General features: G+C 40.2%; 1 pseudogene; it reads left to right on the plus strand.

Annotated features, from left to right (window-relative positions):
- Positions 1 to 11,536: 11,536 nt before the first annotated feature.
- Positions 11,537 to 11,654, plus strand: LOC124799546 (annotated as a pseudogene).
- Positions 11,655 to 15,107: the final 3,453 nt, after the last annotated feature.

Here is a 15,107-nt window from a genome sequence, read left to right on the forward strand (position 1 = left end):
AGTTCAACAGCGACTAGAACGTACGAAAATCCATTGGATGTTCTGACAAGCGGTCCCAAGAGATCAACAGCAGCAAATTCTTTTAATTTAGAAGGAATGATCGGAAACAGCGGAGCACGATGGGAGATAGTAGATGGTTTCGCCTTTTGACAAAGTTTACAAATAGACAAAACTCTTCGAATTCTCTTTTCCATATTGTTAAAATAACAAGTCGTTCGAAGAATATGATAACATTTTCGTGGGCCAAAATGTGCATAGCTGAAATGAATGTACCAAATGAGCTTATTAACAAAATCGTCAGGAATGCAAAGTACCCATAGCTTGTCATCAACAGTGCAGCGTTTGAACAGTATGTTGTTTCTAACCAGATAATAATGCCGAATCTGTGTGTGTGTCTTTCCATGCCATTTGCTCTTGATGTCTTTCCAAATCGGATCTTTATCTTGTCCATGAGCAATGTCCATTAAAGATGTGGTGATGAAGTTTTCAAAGGCGACTTTCTGAATGTAAAGAATACTGAAATTTTTTTCGAGGTTGCCTTCTGTGTTACTTTTCTCAAGCCCAGCCGGTGCGCGTGACAGTGCGTCCGCAACAATGTTCTCCTTGCCGGGATTGTAGACTATTGTGAAGCGGAATCCTTGCAGAAACAATGCCCAACGTTTTAACCTGTCATGATTTAATTTTGAAGACAAGAAATTGTAATGCACGATGATCACTGTATACTTTTACGTGCTTACCAGAAAGAAAGAAACGGAATTTGTTAAATGCCCAAACGATAGCTAAAGCTTCTAATTCAGTAACGGAATAATTTTTTTCAGATTTTGTTAGCACTCGACTAGCAAAAGCAATGGTTTTCTGAACGGTAGTGTCATTTTCTATGGCTTCTTGAAATAAATGGGCACCAAGACCGACTTTAGAAGAATCCGTGCTAAGGCAGAAATCTTGTGACAGATCTGGATCAGCTAGTATTGGCGCGTTAAGTAGCGATTCTTCCAAAGAATTGAATTCCAACTGTGCTTGTTCGTCCCAGTTCCAAATAGTATTTTTTCCAGTGAGAGAACAAAGTTTTGGTGTAACAAGAATTTGCATGTTCAGAAAACGACGGTAAAAATTTACGAGACCTAGAAAACTGCGGACTTGTCGTTTTGTGAATGGAACTGGAATGGCTCTGATTGCTTCTAACTTTTCAGGATCCGGCTGAATACCTTCAGAAGAAATAATATGTCCCAAAAACCTCACCTTTGACCTACCGAATTCAGACTTTTCCAAGTTAACTGTAATTCCAGATTCTGCAAAAATACGTAACAAACTGTTGAGGATGCGATTATGTTGTTCCCATGAAGCTTCTGCTATTAGAATATCGTCCATATATAGGGTGATGTGACGTTTTAAGAACTCAGGTAATATGGAATTTAGCCCACGAATGAATGCTGCCGAAGGAATGTTCAAACCAAAAGGAAGTTTCCGAAACTGATAACAAACGTCGAAACAAGGGAAAGCTGCGTATTTTCTACATTCTGGATGAAGTTCGATCTGATAAAAGCTGGATCTGAGATCAATGGAAGACAACACTTTTACACCATTAAAATTTTGAAGAAGTTCTTCCAACGTTTGCGGCCTGTCTGTTTCAGGAATATTGATAGTATTGATTTGTCTCGAATCTAAGACAAGCCTGATCGATCCATTCTTCTTCTCAACAACATGTAATGGATTGTTGTATGAGCTTACTGCAGGCTCAATAATGCCCTCGTCAAGCATAGATTGTATTTCTGTTCTAACACGGTCCCTATAATGTGCTGGAATTACGTATGGTCTAACACAAAATTTAGTATGCTCACGAACACGAAATTGGTATTGAAATCCCTTGATTGTTCCTGTTTTGTGAGTAAAAACTGCGGAATGTTCTTGTAAAATCTCAAAAAGGTCCTGCCTATCAGTGTCATTACAATTCTCAATTGTTTGAATTTTATTCTGAATTAACTCATTAATTTCAAATATGCCATCGATATCATCCCTGTCAGTACTTGCAGAGTGATTGTTAGTGTCTAGTTCCGTAGAAAATTCCGAACTGTTGTCCAACAGAAAGTAAAGCCGATTAATTTCTTCGTCATGGTTTGAGAGCCAATCTTCAAATTTCAAAGCTATTGACTTACCTTCCTTCTCTAAACTTATTTCAGCATCGTGAAAGTTTAAGATTGCTTTGTATTCATTCAAAAAGCCTACTCCCAATATAATTTCCGTCGACAATAATGGAACAATAAGAAAGTTCATAGAGAAGCTGTGGCTTTAGCAAAAGAATTCTAAATTGGTTTGTTGGCATATATCTACACTTTTTCCGAAGATTGCACCTTGTAATTTAATCTTACGTAACGGAAGTGTGGGGCAATCGTTCGATTTGTTGCATTTGCTAAAAGCTGTTTCACTAATTACTGAAATGGGACTGCCAGAGTCAAGTACTGCCGTAAATTTTACGTCATTTACAGTAATGTGAATCACAGGATATGCAATGTTGTTATGTTTTACGCCGTGTTCCTGGAGTAAGATGTCCCTAATGTCTTCCATTTTTACGTAATTACTAGCTACGGCAGTTGCGTCGTCAGTTTCATAATTACGTTTTGTGGCTGCCAGCGGTGTGAGTCATTGCCTATTGTCTCTTTGTTGGCGCGCGTCGTTATTGGGATTTGGAGACCTAACTTCTACAAATTCACCTCCTCGAGAGGGCCCTGCTCTGTTTGAACCCCGCCAGTTCTGAGGCAATTCAGGTCTGTCGTTACGATCACATCGTCTGTCGTCATGTCGGTAGTTCCTGTAGTTTCTTTCTTGTCGATTAAGTGGTGGAGAATTTCTCCCTGAATCGTAACTGCGCGCTGGACCGTTGCGTCTAAAGTTATTCTGCCTCCCTTGATAATAATTATTTTGGTTCCCAAATTGTCTGTTTCTCTGATTGTCTCTGTGATAGTCACTACCGCGGAGAGGTGATCTTTCCCTGTAATTATTACTACTCTGCCAACGGTTGTCATACGGGTGGTGTCTGTTTTGGTCACGATATGTGTTGTGAGAATAGCCTTGTCGTGTCCAGTTATTATTTCTTTCATCGCAGAATTGTGACAGATGTGACCTGTAATTGTTGTGCTCCTGTTTCCGCGTTCCCCGATTGTCAGTGTCAATTTCCAGTTCTTGTAACAGTCCCTGAAAAGCCTCAGTGTCTTCTTTGCAACGTCCTGCTAAAATAATATGTCGTAAATGTTCAGGTAATTTGATTAAGCAAATGCGGATGAGTTCTGAGGGGCTGTATGGGTTTGACAGGCTCTGATTCTTGTGCAACATGTCTTCAAAATATTTCACAAGACTGGAGAATTCAGATTGTTCGAAATGTTTCATCATTATGATGCCATGTTTTACTCGGTCTTGTGTGGCTTGAGACCAATATGCTGAGAGGAAGGCATGGTAAAATTCTCCTTCACTGTGGCAATCGTGAATGACCGATCGCATTCTTACAGCTGGTTCATTCTCTAAGTAGCCACACATAAATTCTAATCTGTGTTCTAACGACCAGTTGGGAGGAAAACAATGAGAGACTTGATGGAGCCATGCTTGTGGATGAATGTCGTTGCCAGAATTCTTAAATGTTTTGAATTTACGTGTAGTAATGAACAGCTTATAGTCAAAATCATCTTGTCGGCGAGTCGCATATCGGTCATTGTTAGGTCGTGTCGGCCGTTCCATCTCAAAATTCGGTGCACATTGCCAATTTCTTTCATAACTTCCGAAATGCCCTGTGTTATTATTTTGCGGCTTCTCCGTATTTCTAAGTCCCTCTTCCCGTGTTGGAGCGCGAGTGTCCTCTGAAATTTGTAATTTTTGTATTACTTGTGCCAACTGATCTTGTACTTCCCGGATTTCTCTTTTGTACTGTATATTGATTTGATTTTGATTGAATTTCCTAATTTGTTCGCACTCTTCTGTGTCATTAAAGGCTACCGGTTTTGTGTCATTCAGATTATCATCTACCTTCGTAGATAAATTAGTGAATTGATCCGAAAGTTCGGCTACTTTCTCCGATAGTGTACTTATTTCCTCAGTGTGTTTTTCTGAACCAAGTTTCAGAGTATCTACTGTGTCCTTTAAGTTTTCCTGAGTTTTTGCAAGTTGCGTAACCGAATCGGTAGATGCAACTGAGTCAAATTTAGCTTTCAAGGTCTCATGATTTTCATGAACAATAGTTTGCAGTTCTTTTATGGCTGCTTCGTGATTCTGTAATGCATTTTCATGCCGCGAAAAAATAGGTTGAAAATGCTCACAAATTTGAGTTTTTACGTCATTACAGACTTTTTGACATTTCGATTCAATGTTATGTAACTCAGTAGTTAAATCTTCACGTGTTTGTTCAAGAGTTTGTTCCAATAAATCTAACTTTTGAAGCTGTTGCTGTGTTTGTCTCTGATTTTGTTCCATCGTGTCTAACTTTTGAAGATTTTGTTCCATTGTGTCTAGCTGTTGCTGTGTTTGTCTCTGATTTTGTTCCATTGTGTCTAACTTTTGAAGATTTTGTTCCATTGTGTCTAACTTTTGTAGCCTTTGTCCCATTTGTTGCATTAACTGTAATAACAATGCACTGGTGTCTGAAACATGTTCCTCAGTGCTTTTCGGCAGAGAAGTTGCACCGGCAACATTCACATTTTGACAAGCAGAAAATGTTTCTTGACTCATTTGAGAAAACGGTGAGAACCCAAAACCTGAGTCTACAGTATTTGCAATATTGTGTTCTGTCATTCCCGATTCCTGAGGCGAGCTGTTGCCGACCGATCGATCGATAATGCTTCCCTGTTCACTACCTATTTCACTGTCTACACCATTATTTGACGCCCGCTCCATTTCCCTATGCACAGTTACCAAATTACTACTTTGAATGTCTGTTAATTCATTACACAGCGGTGCTGGTAAGCTACACTCGTCGTCACTATTATTTCTCAGTTTACTTTGGAGCCTAGTGTTACGTTTTTCACACGCCATTATTGTCACAATATTTCACACGATAACACAGAAAAGCACAATTTGAAGAGCAAAAATAAGAGAACACATTAACATAGCACTGAAAATAATATGTAGTTAATTGCAAGCGCATCAGCGAAATACTTGGTGCAAATCTACATGCATGCCACAACTATTTTACTGTACAACAATGAAAGGCTGCAACTATAAAGGAGATTCTCTCTACAATTACGCGCTAGCATTAAACAATAGCTACACTAATTACACAAACTACAAGAAAAAAATCAGAAGATTCCAGTGAGGTATCCTCGGCTAAGGGTCGACAAATGAAATGTCCCCTTAGAACAATTTATACAAGACTGTGCTTAAACTGACATACAATATTTTTAGCGCAACGCAATCTGACTTTCAAAAATCCCTGCAAAAGAATGGCACTGAGTAACATTAAACTATACCTTTCAGAAATCACTTACCTCACAAAAATCTTCATTACTCGAACTACTGCAGTACAGCGAGCGTCACTACTGCCAGATAAATAAAAGATTCAAACTACAGAAGGCACTAACTACTGATAGGGATAGTTAGCAAATGAAAGATATTAATAGAGAACAAAGAATGTATTTACCTTGATCGTAATGATATATATAGCAGTTCATGACAAATTACAAAACTCCGCCATCTCTCTCCCCACATCCACCACTGCTGGCGGCTCACCTCCAACTGCGCAACGCTACGCGCTGTTAACAGCCACCTGCCCAACACTACAATGGCAGACAACAACGCAAACTAGCCACAGACTGCACACAGCACAGCCAGTGATTTTCATACAGAGGTGGCGTTACCAATAAAAAAACCTAAACAGCCTACTTACAGTATTTGAAGACAGTGATGCAGCGGTATGCAATACATCACTACTCAAAATTCAGCCACCTAAAGGCGAGAATCGTGGAATGTCTGAACAAAACAATAAAAGGTCAAATGAGGACATTTTTTAATCTTCATGGTTCATACAAATGGACAAATATCCTCCCAGAAATAATTGCTCAATATAATGAATCAGACATAGCACAGTAAAAATGAGACCAATCGATGTTCATAATAATGGACTCATGAATGTGGTATACTATTGCATTAAAATGTTGGACTCACGCAAATAGAAATTTAACAGAGGTGATTTGGTACATATCTCAAAACACAACATAGCATTTGGGAAATCATACTTGCCAAACTGGTCAGCAGAGATATTTACAGTTTACAAGATAATACTTTCCAGTGACAGGTCCAACACTGAACTATTTGGAATTGCGTATTGTGGACCAGAATAAGCAACTTGTTGACTTTTGCAGTAAGGAAATCATTGTACGATTATACCTAAGGCAGGATGGGCTTACGGTATGAAACCAGTGCGCACAATCCACAACATGTCACTTTGCAGCCGAACCGCAAAATGATAACACATGTGAAATACGAGTTTCTTAAATCAGTTGGACTGAAACCTTGCAGTGATATCTCACTCAGTATAACAATTCCAGTAGAGTATGATGAACGAGTTATACACCAGGAATACTTCTTGCATAAACCTTATGGTTAACCACATTTAACAAGAATGATGAAATAAGGATTTTCATTCAGCAGCAAGATGCACTGACTCTTCCACGCGAGATTTTAATACATTTGGAAGGATCATTCAAGAAAATCTACAGCAGCACTACAATGGGATCCTATCTTACACTTGATGCTTTAGTGATCCTGTTTAAGGGATATGCTATGAACTCAGTGGGCATAATATTCACCATACGTGCAATGTTAGCATAACATCAACCCTTAAAACATAGATCTGTGCATCAGCCACAGATCTGAATGATTTAGAAAATGCAGGATGGTTCGTAGACGATCTAATGGATAGAAGAATGCAGAGTACAAACGAATTACCTCATGCGTACGTCTAAAAATCCTTATGGGCTACTTTGAGAACATGAAGAAGATTATTATGAATGCTGAACAGGAATTCATTCTGGTACAGAGTGTGATGGATAATAACTCATACATTCAAGGAGTTCAAGGGGAGAATGTGATCACAGACAGCAAGGTAATATAGAAAATGTCTTACATCAGTGTATCAGATGAGAAGCGTTTGAAGCTTTTAAAAGTTTTGAATTCTGGTACATATCTACCACTAACATTCCACTCTAGGGAGGTTTCCGAGTACCTAGTGCTACCGACTACAAGCAGAGAAACATGGGCTATTAAAACCTCTTCTCAACTAGAGACACCTGGACTCATCATATTTGAGTTTCAGATTTATTGAAGAGGAAATATATCAAACGATTCCACTGTATTCGACAACTGCAAGTTAACTAATGGCAGAGTCTACCTGAATTCAGAATTCTACCCATATGACAATTTACACCAGCAGTGGAATGTATACAGTCTAACATATGACATGTATGCAAGGTTTTGTGCTTCTTACTATGAAAGCGCTGAGGAAGGCGGAGAAGGGTGTCCACTCACTCCATGGAAATTGAAGGAGCTATCACCGATCAACGTAACAGACTGCTCAAAACAGAACGAGATAATTAAATCTGGAGCTATAGATGTAGGAATTAAATTTGAATCTTCGGTAAATTTCCCAGAACACACTGCAGTGTATGTTTTAGTTCTACATAACCATATGCTTATCTACTGCCCTCTCAGAGACTGTTGAGCAACGAGATGAGTAAATGAACATGTGCTGCACTATACCTAGAGCATTCCACAATGGCTCTTCAAGGTGTGAACATCACTGCAGAAGCTCAAAGTGTCAATGATAATGGGTGTAGATAGCTCATATGTAAAGATGTTGCATTTGTAACATACACAGAATATGACTCAACAATAGAGACATTCTCAACAAACATTGCATCACTGAGGTCTCTCAAGGATGTGAAGTGAGCTGAAACACAGAAGAGTGCAAGGTGATTAACACGTTTCCGCCATGGGATTTACTGGGATGATCCTGGCATACCCTATAAAGAAAGGATGATGTCGCTTCGATTATTCAACCACATAGATACCATCATATACATGAAGGGAAAGGAGAAGGTCTTACGGATGTGTCGTACCTTCAAGTCTGCTGCTATTCAAGACCTGCAATTCTATGGGTCTCCTGCTCTCTATTGGCTCAAGAAGAAGATGTGTGAAAATAGTCTTGCTTATTCTGCTTATGAAAATGTAAAATTACTTTTATGCATGGATGAGAAATAAATGAATTTTTACCTCATAGTACGTGTATGATTTCTCTCCAGTCTGTTCCCACTTTGATGGTATACAGTTTACTCCAGATAACATGTCTGCGGTTTTCTTCAAGCACAGGAGATATAATTTTAGACATGTTTGCCATATGGCTTTGGAAGTGGACGTGGCCAAGTGCCTCCTGCTCCCATAAGCCCATTTGTGCTGCATGATAAGATTAATTTACATATTTTGTTATCTATCATCTTAAACTTTACCTCACTGATAGCACTCACCTTCAGAAAAACTAATGTCATTTGTATCATACACGTACACACAATGCAGCAGGGGACAATTGTTTTGTAAATAATAACAACAAAGACGTATGGTAAATAATTTTTCGTTTATTCAGTGCATTAAAATGCAATATAGTTCTTGAGATATAGTCCAGTTCTTGCTGTACAATATATATTTCTTGAGATACGATATAGTTCTTGAGGTACAATTTGACTCTATTATTCCAATGCAGAAATACTTTTAACTTACATGCTACAACAGTAACACTGGTTGAGAATATTCACAATTTTTATTGTAGTAGCACTGGATGAGGATTTAAAAAATTTTTCCAAATATATAAATCTACACTAAAAAGTAATGCAGAGATACTTTTTTTACTACCACAACTAAATTCCACAGTTCAGGTAGTATAGTTTTACAGTAATTCTTATGGACTGTGTGCACTTAGAAACTAATTTCGACAGCCCCAATAGCAAAGGTTTTTACAATATTTCTGATGGACTATGAGCTGTATAGCTATGTACACTTAAAAACTAATCTGACTTGGATGGCTTGAAGCAGGTGAAAAACTTAAAAACTCTTCTATTTACAAGACACAATGATATATATATATATATATATATATATATATATATATATATATATATACACAAAATTACTTACACCATGATGAAAGGGTCATACTGCTACATTGCAGACTATCTCTCTCTCTCTCTCTCTCTCTCTCTCTCACTCATTCTCGCCCTCTCAGAATTATACCTGGCACAAGGTTTATAGTGATTAAGTCTCGAAATATAGGATGATACAATTTGGTATGCTGCCGCATATAGTATGTGTTTTTCCATAAAGGTGGTATGGTCACATTCACAGTGGGTCACAGGAGTGAGGAGGCATTCACAGTCGGTGCACACTACAAACAGGCATCACTCCTGGTCGTGAGCATATTTAAACTTTAAGAATTTGTTTTCCTCAGTAGGCACAATGACATTTAACGGGTCCTTGGAAGTGCAGTCTACTAGATGCTCTGCTAATAGCTTGTCTGAGGAAAAATAACTGAGGCACCTTAAGCAAACAAGCTATTTATGTTCATGTTTGCTCATCTGGGAGATAAGAAGGCGGGACATGTCTTTGATCCAAATATAATGATAATTATCACCTTCAGAGAAGAGTAGCCTGTTTACTTGCATCTTACACTCACTGGCAAATTTTGAGAAATGGAGGGGGCCGACGATTATAAGCTTGATCTGCTCATCTGGTTTACTTTTCTTCTCCAGCCCATAAACATAAACTGATATTCCGGTATTCTGTGCCTCAAATTTAAGTACATCCTCGGTCTTGATGGGCAACTCGATACCATCAAAGTTATAACACCCACGGATATTATCACCTACATGGTACGTACTGGAACTCTCAGGATGATTTCTTTGATCGTTATTTCTCTCACAAGCCAGGACTGACAATGAAAACAAGCCCGCTCCTTCATATTTTCGACATGAATGCATGCTCTCTTATTAGCTGTATCCTTAGAGAGGCTGATCTAGGTGAACCCTCCATTTGCCAGATTATAGACATGCATATGGATGTCCATAATTATGTAGTATTCAGCTGAGTGCTTTAGCTGACCCTCTCACTTCCTTCTCAGAAAACAATCCATTATAGCACTCAAGGTGGATTCATGAAACCACTCGGTGATTGACATGCTGTGTGTTATCACGCCATTTTCCCTACAAAGATAATGAAGACTTGTCTCTTCAATGCCAGAGGCAACTTTAGGGGGGAGGGGGAGGGGTGTGATAGTTTGACACAAAACACTGCATTGTATTTAATGGCGGGCTACTGCGGATCATGTACTACTTTGAGATCACTTTCCACGACAGGAATGCACACTCCTGGAAACTCGACAGGGTTGCTGTACCCTTCTGCTGATTTCTCGATCCTCTTGAATGAGATTCGCTCCTCAAAGCCATCTGCAGTCACCGAGTGTTCTAACTGCAGTATGGTGTCACTGATCAGCTATCCTTCACTAAAAGGGTGGGAGATGAGACTGTCACTAGCCACAGGATCATCTCTATTACTAATAATTACTACTACTGAGAGCAATGAGGTCCACGTTGTTGATGATGGAGTCGGCGATGTGCAGAGGGTATGTGATGAGACATACCTTTTGTTGCCGGCAATGATTCTGATGAGGCTGCGAAGTAGGATGAGGTGGCACTGCCTGGTCAGGCCAGTGGAATCAGCTGACCATGGCGACAGCTCCCGATGCTGCTGCTTCTACTGCAGTAGGCCTGACCTGCTAGCCTGAGGGGGGGTAGCTCCTCGTTCAATCCAGAGACGTGGCGCTGGGATGGCTGTGGCGGCTGCGGTGCTGCTGCAGTCTCTCGCATGGCGACTAGCGACGCCCTTGCTGGTGAAGCGTTCCGCACAGGACCCCGCCTCAATGTTACAGGCTTTGCCACCACTGGTACCTGCATCACAGTGTGCTGCAGATGAGGATATGTAGCCACTGTAGAAGAGGGAAAGAATAATGAACACAATTAAGTACAATGTTCTAGATATCGTCTGCTGCTGCTGCTGCAAGAAAAAAAAGAACACTGATTCTCTGTAAGTGAATAAATTTTACATTCTGCGTCCATGGCGTGAATATTTCATCAAAATTTCCAGGTACCTCTACCATCCCTTCAAGAAACTCATCCTCTAAAAGGGCCAGCTCACACTGCCTTGCAGCTTTTTATCTAGGGTCTCATACTCATCAGAATCGATATGCTGCCACTGAACCATCTCGTCTAGAACGACAGAAATATATATAAACCGATTTGTTAGACATTCTATACTAAAGACACAAACAAACAATAAAAATTAGAATTCTTTTTTCCACTTACAGGACTTATCTGCTGTCCAGTAAGCCAGAGACTGCTGCTGCAGTTGGTGAATATCCTCCAGCTGCCTGTCCAGGAGGTCCAACCTCTCTAGAATTGCTGCTGTAATGAGAAGAAATGTAATATTTTTTGAATTACATAGCTGCTGCTACATAGATGGCAACGGCCTTGCCGCAGTGGATACACCGGTTCCCGTAAGATCACCGAAGTTAAGCGCTGTCGGCCTTGGCTGGCACTTGGATGGGTGACCATCTAGGCAGCCATGCACTGTTGTCATTTTTCGGGGTGCACTCAGCCTCGTGATGCCAATTGAGGAGCTACCCGACTGATTAGTAGCGGCTTCAGTCAAGAATACCATCGTAACGACTGGGAGAGCAGTGTGCTGACCACACGCCCCTTCAAACCGCATCCTCAGCTGAGGATGACACGACGTTCGGATGGTCCCGGTAGGCCACTTGTGGCCTGAGGACGGAGTGCTTTTACTACATAGATGTTTCTTTTTTACTATACTTACGTGACTGTTGACAGTGTGTATTCGCTGCTGGAGGCTGTTCCACAGCTTGTGGCTGTTGTATTTTTTCAGCCTCCAGAATTGCCTCCCGCTCAAGTTGCATTTTAACCATGTAAACTATAGCAAGAACAATTATAAAATAAGAAATAAACTAACGGTACAAAAGCAAATTACACTACTACTACCATGAAATTTTTTTATACTCACGTGGTAGTTCTAGTTGCAGGCTTTCCACAGGAGGCTGGACCTCGACAGGGAGAGGTTGCTTTGGTCCAGCCTCCAGCCTCCTTCTCCTCCCATTTGTCCTTGCGATACATGATGAAATCCTGGAGTTACACTGTAAAACAAGGAAAAGAGACTGAATTACCGACGAGAATATTTTTTAACTCACTAATTTTTTCCACATTTCAACACCATAACCACATATTTATTAAAACAAATTATTTACTTGCGTATCAGCTCATATTATTCTTCTTCTACAAGTCTTCGTCGTTTGCTGCTAACGCTGATTGTGCTTGATGTCGCTGAACCCTTCATTTTCAACAACAAATGGAAGCACACACAAGTAAAAGAACAACCATACTGGCAGATTGACGCTGGCGGAATGAGACTGGGGTTGGAAGGGATAGAGTTTATATAGACACACTGATTTGGCAGGAACCAATCTGGAGGGGCGTTTGGTGGAAAGTCCTGAACAGTATTTTCAGGATCAAATAGGAGTGCAGCACTCCACCCCACGTGACGATGAATGCTGGTCTGAGCGTGCAGGACAAGTTGGTGCTGGTCTGCCGGTCACGGATTTCGCTCGCTTTTGCTTGTCGGATTCTGGAAATATCAACTTGTTCCGCTGATCCGTTCTTTGCGCCAGAGTGCTCCCAGCCACCAGGTCGCCAGTTCACTCTGTGTCGAGCTGCGGCGGCTAAGCGACGCGCCGTTTCGCGGGTCCCGAGTTACGACCGAACCTCGTGTAGCAAACAACTGTGTTAGTGTATTTAACAATATTTTTTTGCTTGATGTAAAGAGCTGCGACCTGGTGTATTTGCGCTCATTCATTTTAGTTTCAGTTCATAAACAACATTGCTGCACAATGTATTTTCGAGTGTATTTGCATTAAGTTTTTTTTTTTTACATAATGTACTTCCGTTCCACGTGAACCTGGGAAGACAGCATAGTGTCTTGCATGTGAGTGTCTTTGAAACAAATTACTCAAAGCAGCTTTGCAATTGTATTGAGACGTTCAAGACTTAGCCTAATTTATTAAAGCACACAATATTCCAGAACATTGTCGATCTGTAGTTTTAATTAACATTTCCTACTGTGCAAGTGTATATTCAGTTTGTGAAAACCGTTCCAGCAGATAGCATAAAAATTTATTTATGACACATCTCGAAGCAAAATACTGTGCAGCGATCTTTTTCAAAGCGTATTTATAGACATATTCAATTGGATTTAATAACACCTGAATCAGCCCATTTTCAAAGACAGGGTAAGGATGTGGTATTCCCCAAAAAAGCGCATGAAGTGCCTCAAGGGGAAGGCTGGGAGGTTTCACAAGTGTGACACAATCTTTTTAGAGTCTGTATTCAAGTGTGGCGATATTGATCGTAAAATTGAATCAAACTATTGTGCAGTGATCTTTTTAAAAGTGTATTTAGAGACATATTCAATTGGATTTAATAACTCCTGAAGCAGCTAGTGCTAAAGGACAGGGGAAGGATGTGGTATTTCCCACAAAAGTGAAGTGTCTCAGGAATGGTTTCACAAATGTGCCACGATCGTTTTTTAGAGTCCATGTTCAAGAGTGGTGTCGGATGTGATATTTCTCGGAATAAAACGTGTAATTACATCGCAAATTGCTTAAATATTCTTGTGTCACCTGCAGCACACTCTCTCTCTTTGTGCAGTGTTACATTTAGTTCCTGTAACATCTACTAGACATGTATGTGACAATATGCCGCACATTGTTAAACAACAGATTTAATAACCATGAAGCAATTAGTGTTCAACAACAAGGGTCATCCATGCATGAATGATGAGAAGGAGAAAGACTGAGGGTATTCCCACCATGATAGGAAATGCTTAGCACATGGCTGCCCTGCAACCACCACGTGCCAGTGCCATGAGCACTTGCACCCAAGTGGGTGAATGTCCTGTGTCTTGCGCTTCAGAAGACTAACTATACTTTTATAGAATTATCTACGGTTACACCACACGCATTTATCAGCATGAATCAGGAAGTATAACTTAGCCCCATGCTGCTGCATCTTCCTTATTTGATGAAGCATATTTCTCTTGTTCACACATTCAACAAATATCATAGCTTTCCAAGTATTGTGCAGGTGGCTATGGACAGCATGATTACAGCTAATATGCCCGTTAAACTCCTCCTTCTCCAGCACTAACATCCCATCCATTGAACACATAGTACACAGTAAACAATTATGTCCATCCTCTTGGGAAGTTCAGCACAGACTGAGCGAATTTTCCACCTTTTTTCCCTGAACCGCCATCTTGGATTATGTCACAGGAGGGGAGGGCTAACAGCTCCATCTAGTTGTGGTGTTGTTAACTAGGTAAGTTGGACGCCGCCCCTCAAGTTGAACACACTGGATGGAGCTACTATCTAGCCCAGCACAGACTCAGTACTTTTCCCACCAACTTTCAGGTGGGGGACAAGAGGGGAGGGGAGAGGGAGGGGAGGTGGGCGCAGTTAGTTTAGTGGAGATACCCAGTTGACCTATTTTTCCACCAAATTTTAACTTCCCACCACGATGCCAGTGTGACATTTCGCATCTATGGCTGTCATCTTGGATCCGCCATATTAAATAAATTTGGCAACAATGGAAAGTGGGTTGGTGCTGGCCTTGCCCAACTACTATTAGAGGCTGATAGATATGGAAAATGAGTTCAAGAGCGTAATAGAAATCTCAAAAACTGCTGCAGTCTCATTAAGTGAAAATATTAGTTCACAAAATTTTAATAAATTGGTTGGATACTTATTTGTATAACCATATAATGATCAGCCTTGAAATTAGTTAAACAATCAGGTATTTGTTCTTTGATTAGTGATAGATCTTTCTAGATTTTCGAATAAAGTATGGGAAAAAATGTGCAACAGTCCCCACTCAAGAACAACTTCACATAGACTGACAGGGCAGCTGCAACAGACATATGGTTATTTTTTTATAGAAACAATTATGTAAGTATTACATCCAGAA

This window comes from Schistocerca piceifrons, chromosome 5, assembly GCF_021461385.2.
Source record: "Schistocerca piceifrons isolate TAMUIC-IGC-003096 chromosome 5, iqSchPice1.1, whole genome shotgun sequence".
Lineage (NCBI taxonomy): Eukaryota > Metazoa > Arthropoda > Insecta > Orthoptera > Acrididae > Schistocerca > Schistocerca piceifrons.